We start from the raw sequence: 13,409 nt of genomic DNA, 5'->3' as shown, positions 1-13,409 counted from the left end.
ATCTTCATCAACTCCCTTGAATTTGCTATCAACCAATGCCATTCACCTTTATTAAGAATAGTAGTTAGCCTAGCCTCTCTCCTTAACCTGGAATCATAGATTATTCTATCCCCAAATCTATCCAAGAAAGGGCCAAGAGGGTGCTAATTATCGGACCAAAGATAAGTGTTTTCCCTATTTCCAATGAAATGCTTAACTCTCATTCTAACAAGGTTCCTAAACTGCACAGGCTTCTTCCAAGTCTAAGGGCAATTTCCCTTTGGATTTATATCCTAGATACTTTTCTTCTAGGTCCCAAACATACAAATTTTGTTACATTGGAGATGATAATCCATTTATTTCAAACATTCAATTACACATTTAAGTAGCCGCTACATAATGGAAAAATACGTATACTTAAACAGTAAATATTAACTTGCAAAGAAATTCTACATCTAAATGCAACCAATTTCTAGGCTTCCCATATTCTTATTTCAACAACAAAATTGAAAAGGATGGCCAATCATTATCAAAATTCCAAAAAGTTAACTCCATTATAAAGATTACATGTTTTTTGCCACCTACAATTAGTCATATGGTAAAATATAGGGATCCAACCGACAACCTTAGCCAGTTCTCTGAACACCAACCTACCAAGCTCCCTGTGTTTCACCAAAAAAGTGACAGAAGGGTAATAACCCAATAAACCAAGAAATTAGATTCTGAAAGAATTTTTAACTTTATCGTCTATCAATCTGCCGTCACAAATGGATCCTCTTCTCCAAGATCTGCAATCAAAGGTTTTAATGTCGTTATGCCCTCATCTTCTAGGGCTAAATAAGTAGGGAATGGAAATAGTGAAATATTAGGTTTCCTGTATACTGCATCTTTTATAAACACAAAGTTTCCTACAACACTTGGGACCTGTAGATAAAAGAAACTTTCATGATAAAAGAACTTTACAAAAAATGCAGAGCAAATATACAGGACATGTTTGGTTTTGTTTCCTTTCATTCATATTCTTATCATTAAGAACTTTCATCAAAACATCAAATTTTCATACCTGGCCTTTCACCCATATCAAATCCCTTGCTGGATCAATTTTATAGACCTATGCATTTTTTAATGTTCTCTGTTGTCCACCCATACGCCCAGACATCTTTTTACCTTTAAAAACCGATTCACGCACCATATCATTGTCAAATTATACACCAAAGGAAATCAAAATTAAAAAGAAAAAAAAAGTATGATATTGATTAAAGGTGTGCAAACAGTAGTCATGGCATATGATTAAACATAATTAACAAAAAATTGTAACCAAACGTAGGTTTAACTAAAATGAACCAGCCATCACACAAGTAATCCCCACTCTATCTCTCTCACAATAGAAGAGATAACAGAAACATATGAATTATTATCAAATAAAGTTTTTTTATACTCCAAGACCCATTTGATGAATACTCCAAGAGGAAACCTATACTAGTCAAACGTGTTTAGTTACAGCAGAATTATAGTGGCTAGCTCATGCCACATATAATCCATATTAACAAAATTTCTTCACCAAAAGAGAAAGTAGAGTAAGCCCCAAAAAAATGTCTAGATATTATGGAGTAAAATTTCCATTATGTTGATGATTGTAATAGACACAGACTAAACAACGTAATGAATCATACAAAACTTGCCAGGAGCATCTCTCTTACCTGTAGAACCAATGCTACAATGTGACAATGATGCACCATAAGATGCCAGCATACCTTTAAATCCCCATCTTTTCATTCCACCCTAAATAGAGAGAAAACTAATAAGACATGTAAGTCTGAAGTCCTAAGAAACTAAAATAACGTAAACCCGTACCTTTTTTCATTTTTCACTACTTAACATCCTTAGATCATCATATCAAAGAATAACGATGTGAATAACGGAAATTAAACAAATGTGTCTGATGCAGTTCCCACGTTGGAAGAATTTTCAAACAACAAGATCTTGAAATCATAGCTTCTTATCATACTTGGATTCTCAATTCCTAATAATCTAGGAATAAACAATTATTACAGAGCAGAAAAAACAGAAACCAGAATTTTAGTATTTTGATTTTGAGGTACTATTCAAGTACTGGAATCAAAATTTGGTGAAGAAACTTCAGAAAACACTACCAATAAACCCAGTCAAGCTTATCTTCAACAAAAGAAAAACTCAAACAAAAGCTTTTTCTTTTAAAAAAAGAAACAAGAGGACTTAAACTAAAGACATTCAAAGAATAAATTAACACTATGATGGCTCATTAGGATATTCATGCCTAAACATACCAAAAACTGATTGGAATCCAACTTTTCATTTTTTTTCTTATTATTATGAATTAGTAAACACCAAGTCTGCAAGTTACACCTAAAAAAAAATATTATGCAAGTTACTATTACCATGTCTGTTGTAATTGAATTGTTATATATTGAACCTCAGACCTAAGTCAACATCATCTCACAACTTTACCATGTGATAATAATGAATCACACTAATCCTAATTCTAGTAACCAAGGTGATGTAGCATTAATCATTCTTAGATATGAAAATGATTATAAAGATTGTAAGGCATCCTCTTTACCAGTTAGCGCATTAGAATTTGAAATTAAGGAATATGTGACAACTCGAACATGAATTAAAAATGATGGAAATAAATAATTAGTTCACCTGAAAACCTTTCCCTTTTGTTATTCCTGTGATATCAATATATTGGCCAGGAACAAAATGGCAAACACCAATAGAAGTACCAACAGAGAAAAGTGCATCCTTTGTTACAGGAAACTCCCTCAATTTCCTCTTGAGTTCAACACCTTGAGCCCTAAAATGACCCACTTTAGTTTTCGTCAAATGTTTCTCCTTTTGCCAGCATCTAATCTAACTAACACCATAACACAACACCACTACACACTTCAACACATATCGATAAAAGTTAGAATATCGTATCTTTTTGCAAAAAAGATAAGCACAATACAGGAAATTATTCCCACTTACTATTGGATACGCATCCACCCATAACGGGTCGACCTAACCCGGTTTAATATAACTGTCAAGGGCAATTATAAAAGGAAGTTGGAGGGTAGTTGGACTTATATAAATTATTCAAACTGCCTCCTCAAATCATTATGCCATTTTTGTAAAGGGAAAATTCTCCAGCCAACACAAATTCACAGATCCTATCTTCCAAAATGAAAATCAGTACGTAGGCAAATGGTGTCGTGGAGATAGATTAACATCAACACCTCGTACAGTATTTGAAGACACTTTATCAAAAATTGAAATGGGTACGCAAATCCTTATTTACAGATTTCACAAAATTTGATTCTGGCATGTTTGATTATTCCCAACACTGGTATCAGAGCCTAAGATATGTATTTGCTATGTTTTCTATGAATCATATTGCATATATTGTGCAAATTAGAATCTGTATATTGACTTTTGTTTTAAAAATTCGTTTTTGGGCACAAATTTAATTCAACCAAAATTACATGAAATTAGTGTTGGGAAACATGTTGGATGAATAATTGGAATGGTATTACATGTTTTAGATTGGAAAACGACTCGAATTAATGTCGAAATCGATCAAAATTGACCTAAAGCTGAGACCCAACACGTGTGTCTCCTCGTCGCCATTTCGACGGATTTCAATGTCGTCGACATCAAAACTTCGAACGATCAAACTTAACGTCGATTGGGCTATAAAAGCCCCATGTTTTAATCACCAAAAAGTCATCGGAAGTCAGCCAATTGAACGAAAGAAATTCTAGGGTTCATCGTAGGATTTTGGGTCGAAATAAGGTTGGAAAAACCCGATTACCCGACTTGCAAGTCAACGGGTTGGCCAAGACCTATCAGTCAATGGGTTAACCTGTTGAGTCAACTAAGTCACTAAAACCGGTCAATGATCCATCAGGTCAGTTGATAGGTCAACGGTCAAATCATTGACCAAACAATTGATCGACGTATGTGAGCGTATGGAAGAGCGTGACAACTTGCATTCAGTGAGTGGTGGTGCTTGCAACTGAATCACGACGTGTGAGAGTGTGTTCGACTCATTCCTTACACTTGAATTCGCGTGCTAACTCTTTTACAGCACGTAGAGGTGCAAGGCATCGTCTCGACGTGTGAAGGAGCATATGAGCTTATTTTGGCACATGATAGCGCGTGAATAACCATTTCCAGTGCATCTTGGCATATGAAACCTATTTTCTGGTCCTTAGAAGTTATGTAATACTCGGATCTGTATATGAGATGTGTTCCATAGGTCTTACGATGCATAATGACATGTAATATCTTATTATGACTCCCGAAAACACATATTGGTGTTTTGAAATACATGTTTATACTTCATGCAGGTTTGTTGACTAGGGACTATCACATTGCATGTCGAAACTATCAATACTTTATTGAATTCTCTTAATTGGAAAAGAGATGATATCCATGCATGAATATGAGCCCCGTAATCAATGATCTTATTCGAGACAAGAATTTGAAACTCTTTAGGACTGAGTGGATTCATTACAGCTTGCTATAGAGCGACGTTTAGTAATGTATAAGAGAATATCCGCTACTTTAACGTTATTCCCAAATTAACATAATGTGAGGTATTTGATCTAACGCAAATGTAATAGAGACTTTATCATGGAAAAATAAACTTAGAGATTAATACGGATTGATGAAATAATCCTAGTCAAAATAGATGATACATTCATTGTATCATATATATTTGTTAAGTGTGGGAATTCTGAAATTGGTAGAATTTAAAGAATTTCTCATCCAAAATTAATATTGGCACAATTAGATTAAAGTTTAAAATGTCAAGCATTTGTGTCATGGAAGATGATTAGGAACATAGTGAACTTTCGATTATGTGCCTTATGTGAGATATTTTAAAATTTTAATACATAATTGCAATAATTGATATGTATTTGATTGTATTGATAGCATTGTGTCTGATACATAGTCTCTGTGATCTAGTTAACCATAACATCTTAGAAAATGATGGCTGATTTGAATGAGAATGATACTAAATAGAGAAAATTAAACCATGTGACATTTGAAATGTACAATATCCTAGATGAGCAAAAGGCTTTGGAGGCCGTAGATCAGGTTAAGATAGAGTTGTGGCTGATTAAGGGATAGAAACCTAATTAGTGCCTTACACAAACGTGATGTGGATGCATATCACGTATGTAAGAAGCGAGACTCACTCAGTGTGATATCTTGATCAGTTTTATGAATAACGATCTGGTATATGATTATCAGTAATGTTCAACTGTATATGCTATAAATATGGTTTTAGTTGAAAAGTTTGGAGGAACTACAATCCCTAAATAAAGATAGTTGATTGTTGAATTTGATTGAATGTCAAATTTGATTATGAAACTAAAGTTAGCTACGTATAACCTGATACATGAACAGTAGGTTCATTTAGAAAAGTGATCATTTCCCGATAATGGGAGCATATAAAGGTATATATGACCCATAATGAGGAAAGAAGGACTTTTGTTAATTGTTCTTGCCACATAGAATTAAAGGACAAACGCCCTTAAGCGAGCTGAATTTGGTACTCATGCATACATTGCAGAATCAAGTTTTATAAGTGAGTGGCTCAAGCCCTACTATAGGAAGGAGATCGTTTAATGCTCAAAAATTAAGAACAAGGAATCAAAATAGGAGAATGGCAAAAGTACTAGAAGAATCAAGTTTTATAAGTGAGTGGCTCAAGCCCTAATACAGGAAGGAGATCGTTTAATGCTCAAAAAATAAGAACAAGGAATCGAAATGGGAGAGTGGCAAAAGTACTAGAAGAAAAGACAGAAAAAAGATGAATAGTTACAACAGAAGCAATAAGAATTATATCACTTGTGAATGAATAGAGCTGAAAATGATAATTTTGTTCAACATAATATGATGAAACTTTATTTTCTAGTACTATGATATTAATTGAGTATTATCTTACATAGATTATGAACTCAGAAACCACTGACCAAGTAGTTCACCGAATTTTGAATAAAGTGAATTAGATAAATGTAGGTAATAACACAAAGGTTGTAGTGAAAGGAATAGACACGAGCAAATGAGTTTTGTGGGTGGTCGAATCTTATACCTACACGAAATCCAATATGCTCTAAATATTCAACAAATCTTGGTCGAAGTACTTGTTCTTCTTAAACTAGGATATAATTTGAATTTCTCTGGGTGTTTTATTGAAATGCGATAGAATTGACTTTTATAGTTTTGGTTTGTAGGTTAAATGGATATATGGTGTTTGTCACCTTATATTATGATAATGTTAAGTTTTTCATTATTTGTTTCTCCTATATGTATGGATATGAATGCAAATATATAGTATGTTGAATTAGGACATGTTGGCCAAGATGGGTTGAATAAATTGACCTATGAAAGTTTATTAGGAACTTTCACATAAATAGAATTGTTCGTATGCAAGTATTGCCTAGCTGGAATAACTTTTAGAAAACCATCTGACAAAGTTATAAAAGTTTGACTTCCTTTGCAATATATATATATACTTAGGTATATGTTTTTCTATGAATGTAAAGTTTGAGAATGTATCTTATATTTCATTACTAGTGATGATAACAATGTTCGATTCAGTCTTGTCCACTTGATCTCCCATAAGTCAAAAGCAGTAGACTACTTTAGACATTATATATAATTGAAGTTAAGAATCAATTAGACAAAATAGATAAGAGTTTTATGAACTCACCGAGATCTTAAGCATTTGTCCAAAAGATTCAAGAAGCTGAGTAATGAAAACAAAATAGTATGATAAATAGTAATTCCAAAACTTCGCAACAATTAGTGTAGCAAATAAGAGTAATTGAACTCTATTGGAAATGATTAAGTCAATGAAGGTGCAAGTAAAACGTCAAGTTACTTTGTGATGATATGATGTTTATTAATGTTTGTGTACTTAACCGATTGCCTACTAATCTAGATTTTCCACTCCCTATGAGTTATGGGTAGGTAGAAAACCTAAGTTAATTGATTGCAACCTTAGTGATTAATAATGTTTATCCATAGCTTTTCCCATAAATTTGAACAATTGGGACTGAGAATAAACGAATGTATCTTTATCGGATATGCTGAGTATTTCAAAAGGTATGTGTTCATTAGGGAGGATTTCGTTGGAAGATTAACTGAACTTGTATTAGAGATACTACATTCATAAAGGATATTTTTCTAAATAAGAATAATGTTGATAAAAGGTTTCATTTGAATGAGATAAGAAAAGAACGAGGATGGATATATCTTAACGACCATTAGTTGAGTCTTAAGATATAAGACTTATACTTATTCTAAATAATGGAAGCAAATGCAATTGAGCTCCAACATATTTCGGATAGTGGAAGTAATGATCCTCAATTGTTTGTTTCATTCATCTCAACCTAATGGGAGCATTGAGATTAAACTTTAATCTATTTTGAATAGTGAGAGCGTTAATTCTCAATTGCATTAGAGATGGCGTCCAAAAGTCTTCAAGTGACGTTTTAAAGTGAAAACGAGATTTTCATAACCACTCCCCAAGATGATGAAGAACCTGAAATAATTGTCTCATCCCTTTGTAGGAAAATTTTGAAATGCATTGGAAGAAGAAATAGAATACAAAGAAAACAAACCAATTTTAGGTTTTGGTTGACTTATCGTCAGATCGAAAATTCATTCGGAATGAATGGGTTTCTTGAATTAGTCGTAAGATGGATGGCTTAATAAATAGATACAATTTCGCTTAAGAGCGAAAACCTTATACCCAATAAGAAGGTATAGATTGTGTAGAAGGATATTTTCATTATTTATAAGATTTACTTCAATATGTTTGATTCTAGTTATAGTAACACATTTAAATTTAGAATTACACCAGATGAATGTTAAAACAATTTTTCTTAGTAGAAAACTTGACAAAGAAAACTGTGTGAATAAGTCTGAAGTGCAGAGTGTGCAAGCTTCAAAGATGTTAAATGACCTAAAACTTTCGACTCTATCATAAGAGTATAATATTCAAAAGATTCTAGAACAATCTAATATAGTATACTGTGAACTCGTTGATATTCCTGTGTTAAATGACGAATTATTAAGCCAAAAGACAGAAATGGTTCGATCCTCTTATTTTTATTTCTCGAACCGAGAGATTCATGAATTTGTCTAAGTCACTTCCTTTCTTTTTGTCTAACTCACTTCCTTTTTTCTTTGTGAGTTTCGGGAATATCCCCATTCATAGGTCTGAGATCCACATCTATGAATTGAAAGGTTTGAATGATCAACTCTGCAATCCGTGGTTAGAATCAATAGGTCTTCAAATCGTTCATTTGAAAAAATTGAAACCCTTCTTATTGGATGATCATAATACTTCCCAAAAATCGAAATTTTTGATCAATGGAGGAAGAATATCACCATTTTTGTTCAATAAGATACCAAAGTGGATGATTGACTCATTCCATACTAGAAATAATCGCAAAGAAAGAAAAAAAAAATTAAATTTCTTAGATCTCATGAAATTCTCTCTTAAGAAATTCAAAGCAATTAAGGAAATAATTAAGGCCTAATCTCCTAATTTAGGAGTACCAAAATTTTCAAGGAAAATCTAAGATTTTAAGGACAATCAAGAACTCAATCTCCCAATTTAGGCAATTACAAGGTTTTTTTCCCTAAAGGTTAAAGGAAACAAAGGCAATCCTCATCCAAGATTATTCTCCCCAATTTCAGAGTTCCCAAATTCAAAGGTTTTTTTTTTTCGTTTTTTTCTTTTCTTTTTTTTTTTTTAACAAGAATCTTTCAAAGGTTTGATGAATTCAACAATAATTTCAATCAAGAATTACCGTTCAACTTCAACAACAATAAGATGTTCCCCAAGAATTCAAGAAAAACCACACAACTAACCAAAATTCACTCCCCACAGGAAAACCATACATAGACATGTGTCCCATACTACATGACTATGCATTTCTCCCCTTAGAGTAAGCGTGGGATCATCAAACTTTTAAATTTTTTGAAATAACACATGGGTGTGTATGGAACCACACACAATCATGTGTCATGATTTAGGAATCATGTCTTAGGGTTTCTACACTTTTTCGTTCACAAATCCAACAAGATTACTTCTTTTAAGGCATACACAAAAGTCTTTACACACCCTAAGCATGATATTCATACGATTTATTTAATCACAGTACACATACATGGCATTTAGGCATCAATCAATAAAAAAAAACCTAAACCTTCATACAATCAATAGGTTAAACATGTATATAACTCCAAGTTCGCATCTCATTATCAATTACATCAATAGAAATCATCACTACTCTATTTAAAATTCCTTAGATCATGCATATAATAGAAATATTCCAAAGATCACATGATCAAACAAGGGAAGTCGTTCCACTTACTTGGATTTTGGAGAAAAAGGTCTCCCTTACATAGCTATGATGATTCCAATGATCAACAACGATTCTACAGGCTACCATAGACTCATTTCTCATATTCTCTCACTTTTTGAGTAGTTGGGAAGCAAAAGAATGTGAGAGAATTAAGGTTGATTGCATTTTTATTTTATCTCCCTAATGCGATACACGGGTGTGTATGCACCATACATGGTCGTGTGTATAGTTACACAACTAAACAACTTCTTGTTTCATCACAATCATATTCTAATCCACTAATTAAGTCTTTGGTGACCATACATGGTCATGTATGCCTTCGTATACAGGCGTGTACCCTTAAAGAAATCATTAAACATTGCTTTTAAAACTAGAAAAAAGACTAAAATACCCTTAGGCTTACTTGTGGGTGCTATAAAACAAAAACCTCTTCACCTCTTTGAATGCTAAAGATGGTGGAAATGTCAACTTTAGTGACAACTCCAAAGGGAAGACAATTAGTATCGGAACCATAGGTAACTCTTCTCTCTCAATTAATGATGTTTTGCTTATTAATGGTCTTCAACATAATTTACTTAGTATAAGTCAATTATGTGACAATGGTTTCAAAGTTTGATTTTATTCCTTGAGGAAAAGAACAATTTCCCACCCAAGTTTTGTTGAAATGACAAATATGTATCTATAATAGATGAAAAAACTAAATACCCACCCAAAGTTTAATCTATTAGGACACACCCACATATTTTCTATTAAGGTTAAGAGGTAAATTCATAATTTTATCAGTAATATTAAAATAATTAAAATTTTATCTCATTTTCCCTTTTAATTTGAAAAACTAACATTTTATTCTAAATTAAGTTTTAAAAATTCACTTTTTCCCTCTAAAATCCAGCCATTTTCTTTGGCGATGGCTAACCAACGGCAAAGGAGTTTTTGTTCAGAGTTCATCTTTCAAACAATGATTATCATCCAAGTATGATGACCATCATCCATTATGGATACCGAACGTCATCTAGAGAATGAACGATACTCCATTATCTAGTGAAGGATAATGAGCGTCGTCCAAATTTGAATGATGCTCATCGTTTAACCTCTAGCGACATTGGTCATCGACAGTCAGAGGAGAAGTGAAGAAAAAATTAGGGATTTGGGGGGGAAAAGTCACTTTCAAAGTTCAAACATGAGAGTTAAATGTAAATTTTAAAATTTGAGGGAGAAAATGAGATAAATTTATATATTTTTTAAATATTATTGTTAAATGATGATTTTACCCTTGTATTTGATGAAAAATTTAATGGTATTTTAGGAATGGGTGGGTGTTTGGATTTTTCATCTGCTATGGATATATTTTTTAGATTGAGCTAAAATTTGGGTGGGAAATAGTCCTTTTCCCTATTCCTTGTGTTGTGAAATTATTGGCACTTGAACTAATGCTATTAAATTCATAAGTCATAGGCATTCAAAAGTATACATTATATATTTGCATGACATTTCATCTAGAGATTTACGTCTCATGTCAACTAAGGAAGAAAACATATGGTTATGGTATAGAAGGTTAGCTTATGCAAGTATTGATGTGATGGAAAAACTTTCAAAAAGGAATTTGGTTAAAGGTTTACCAAAATTATTTTTAAAAAATGACCAAATTTGCGATCCATGTACTTTGGGAATGTAAACAAGAACTTGTTTTAAAAGTAAAAATTGTATTTTAACTTCTAGGCCTTTACAACTACTACATATGGACTTATATGGACATTTAGGACTACAAGTCTAAGTGGAAAATGTTATTATTTTGTCATAGTTGATGACTTTTCAAGATTTACATGAGTTTTTCTTCTTAGACACAAAAATTATGCTTTCAAAACATTTGCTTCATTCATTAAGAAATTGCAAAATCAAGTAGGTTATATAATTACTTGCATTAGAACTGATCATGAAAAAGAATTTGAATTTAAACTTTGAAGTATATTGTGATGAGCATGGCATTAAGCATAACTTTTCAACACCTAGGACTCTACAACAAAATCGAGTTGTTGAGAGGAGAAATAGATCATTAGTAGAAATGGTTAGAACTATGTTGTGTAAGCATGATTTGTCAAAATCTTTTTAGGGTGAAACTTTCAATATCACATGTTACATCATCAACAGGGCCATGATTAGGTTAATCCTTAAGAAAACTCTATATGAGTTATTTAGAGTGAAGAAACCTAATATTACATATTTCCATCCTTTTGGTTACAAGTGTTTTGTGTTGAACAATGGAAAGGATAACCTAGGAAAATTTGATGCCAAATTGGATGAAGCAATTTTACTAGTTTATTCACTAATCTCCAAAGCGTATGAAATCTTCAACAAAAGGACATTTGTTGTTGAACAATCTATACATGTTAGTTTTGATAAATCTTCTTCTAAGTATGCTAATAGAAACAATAAAGATGAGGTGGTAGAGCTTATGGAAGATTTGCAAATCAAATAATCTTTTAAGCCCAACGAAGAAAAAAACCAACTTAAGGTAATGCCATATGCAGACAATCTCATGCAACCTCAAGAAGTTCAAAAGGAATCTGTTTTTCCAAGGGTGAAGAATGAAATCAAGGAAGGAAAATCATTGGAGACCCATCCCAAGGTGTAAGAACAAAAACTTTTCTATGGAACACATATGAATTTGTGGCATTCTTGTCATAAATGGAGCCAAAGAAAGTAGATGAGCCATTGCATGATGTGAGTTAGGTGTTGGCCATGCAAGAGAAGTTGAACTAATCTAAGAGGAACCAAGTATGGGAACTAGTTCTAAGGCCAACAGATCATCCCATCATCAACACAAAATGGGCAAGCCAAAGCAAGGTGGATGAGTTTGGAGTTGTTATTCAAAACAAGGCAAGACTAGTCACCCAAGGGTACTCTTAAGAGAAAGGTATCGATTTTGATGAAACTTATGCACTTATAGCTAGATTAGAACTAATTAGGATGTTGCTTGCATATGCATGTTATTTTGATTTCAAACTTTTTCAAATTGATATTAAAAGTACATTTTTAAATGGTTTATTCAAGAGGAGGTATATGTTGAACAACCTTCTAGTTTCAAAAATCATGAATTTCTAAATCACATTTTTTAACTAAGAAAAGCTTTATATGATTTAAAACAAGCTCCTAGAGCTTGGTATGAAAGATTAAGTATTTTCTTGATTAAAAATGGTTTTTCAAAAGTAAAGGTGGATACCATATTATCTTCGGTCTTATTAATGAGTCCCTTTGTAGAGATTTTTCTAAGAAAATACAGGGTCAATTTGAAATAAGCTTGATGGGGAGCTTAACTACTTCCTTGGACTATAAATCAAACAAAAAAAGAAAGGAATTTTGCTTAACCAAGCCAAGTATGTCAAGGACCTTCTCAAAAGCTTTAATATGCAAGAAGTCAAGGAGCAACGCACTCCCATAAGCACTTCACTTTAATTGGATGCATATGAGAGAGGTAAAAGTGTCAAAAACAAAGCATATAGAAGCATGGTAAAAGCATTATTGTATTTAACTGCATCTAGGCCAGATATCATGTTTAGTGTATACATGTGTGCACGTTTTCAAGCAAATCCTAAAGAATCACATCTAAATGACGTGAAATGAATCTTGAGATACCTTAAGGGAATCCCAAATATTGGTTTACGGTACCCTAAGGGATTCTCATTTGAATTACAAGCATTTTTGGATATAAATTTTGGACAATGTCAAATAGATAGAAAAAACATTATTCAAAGAGAGCTTGACATAATCAATGTAAGTCAAATAAGTGCATAAATTTGATATGTCTTGAAACATGATTGAAAATGCATTTGTGATAATACACTTACTTGTTTTTATAATATTTATTTGATATGATAACGCTTTTATGAATGGTTGTTTGACATGATGATTTTTTTTCTCATGTTCAAGAATAAGTGTTTGCGATTCTACGATTTTATGCTTGATTAATACTTTTATATGTTTAACATGTTGACTATAATGTATTTGGATGGTTTTGAT

The 13,409-nt window shown here is 32.5% G+C and overlaps 1 pseudogene; it reads right to left on the bottom strand.

Annotated features, from left to right (window-relative positions):
• Positions 1-729: 729 nt before the first annotated feature.
• Positions 730-3,627, bottom strand: LOC123211584 (annotated as a pseudogene).
• Positions 3,628-13,409: the final 9,782 nt, after the last annotated feature.

This window comes from Mangifera indica, chromosome 3 (assembly GCF_011075055.1).
Source record: "Mangifera indica cultivar Alphonso chromosome 3, CATAS_Mindica_2.1, whole genome shotgun sequence".
NCBI classification, from domain to species: domain Eukaryota; kingdom Viridiplantae; phylum Streptophyta; class Magnoliopsida; order Sapindales; family Anacardiaceae; genus Mangifera; species Mangifera indica.
The sequence above is the reverse complement of the archived record's forward strand: the minus strand, read 5'-3'. Positions and strand labels throughout refer to the sequence as shown.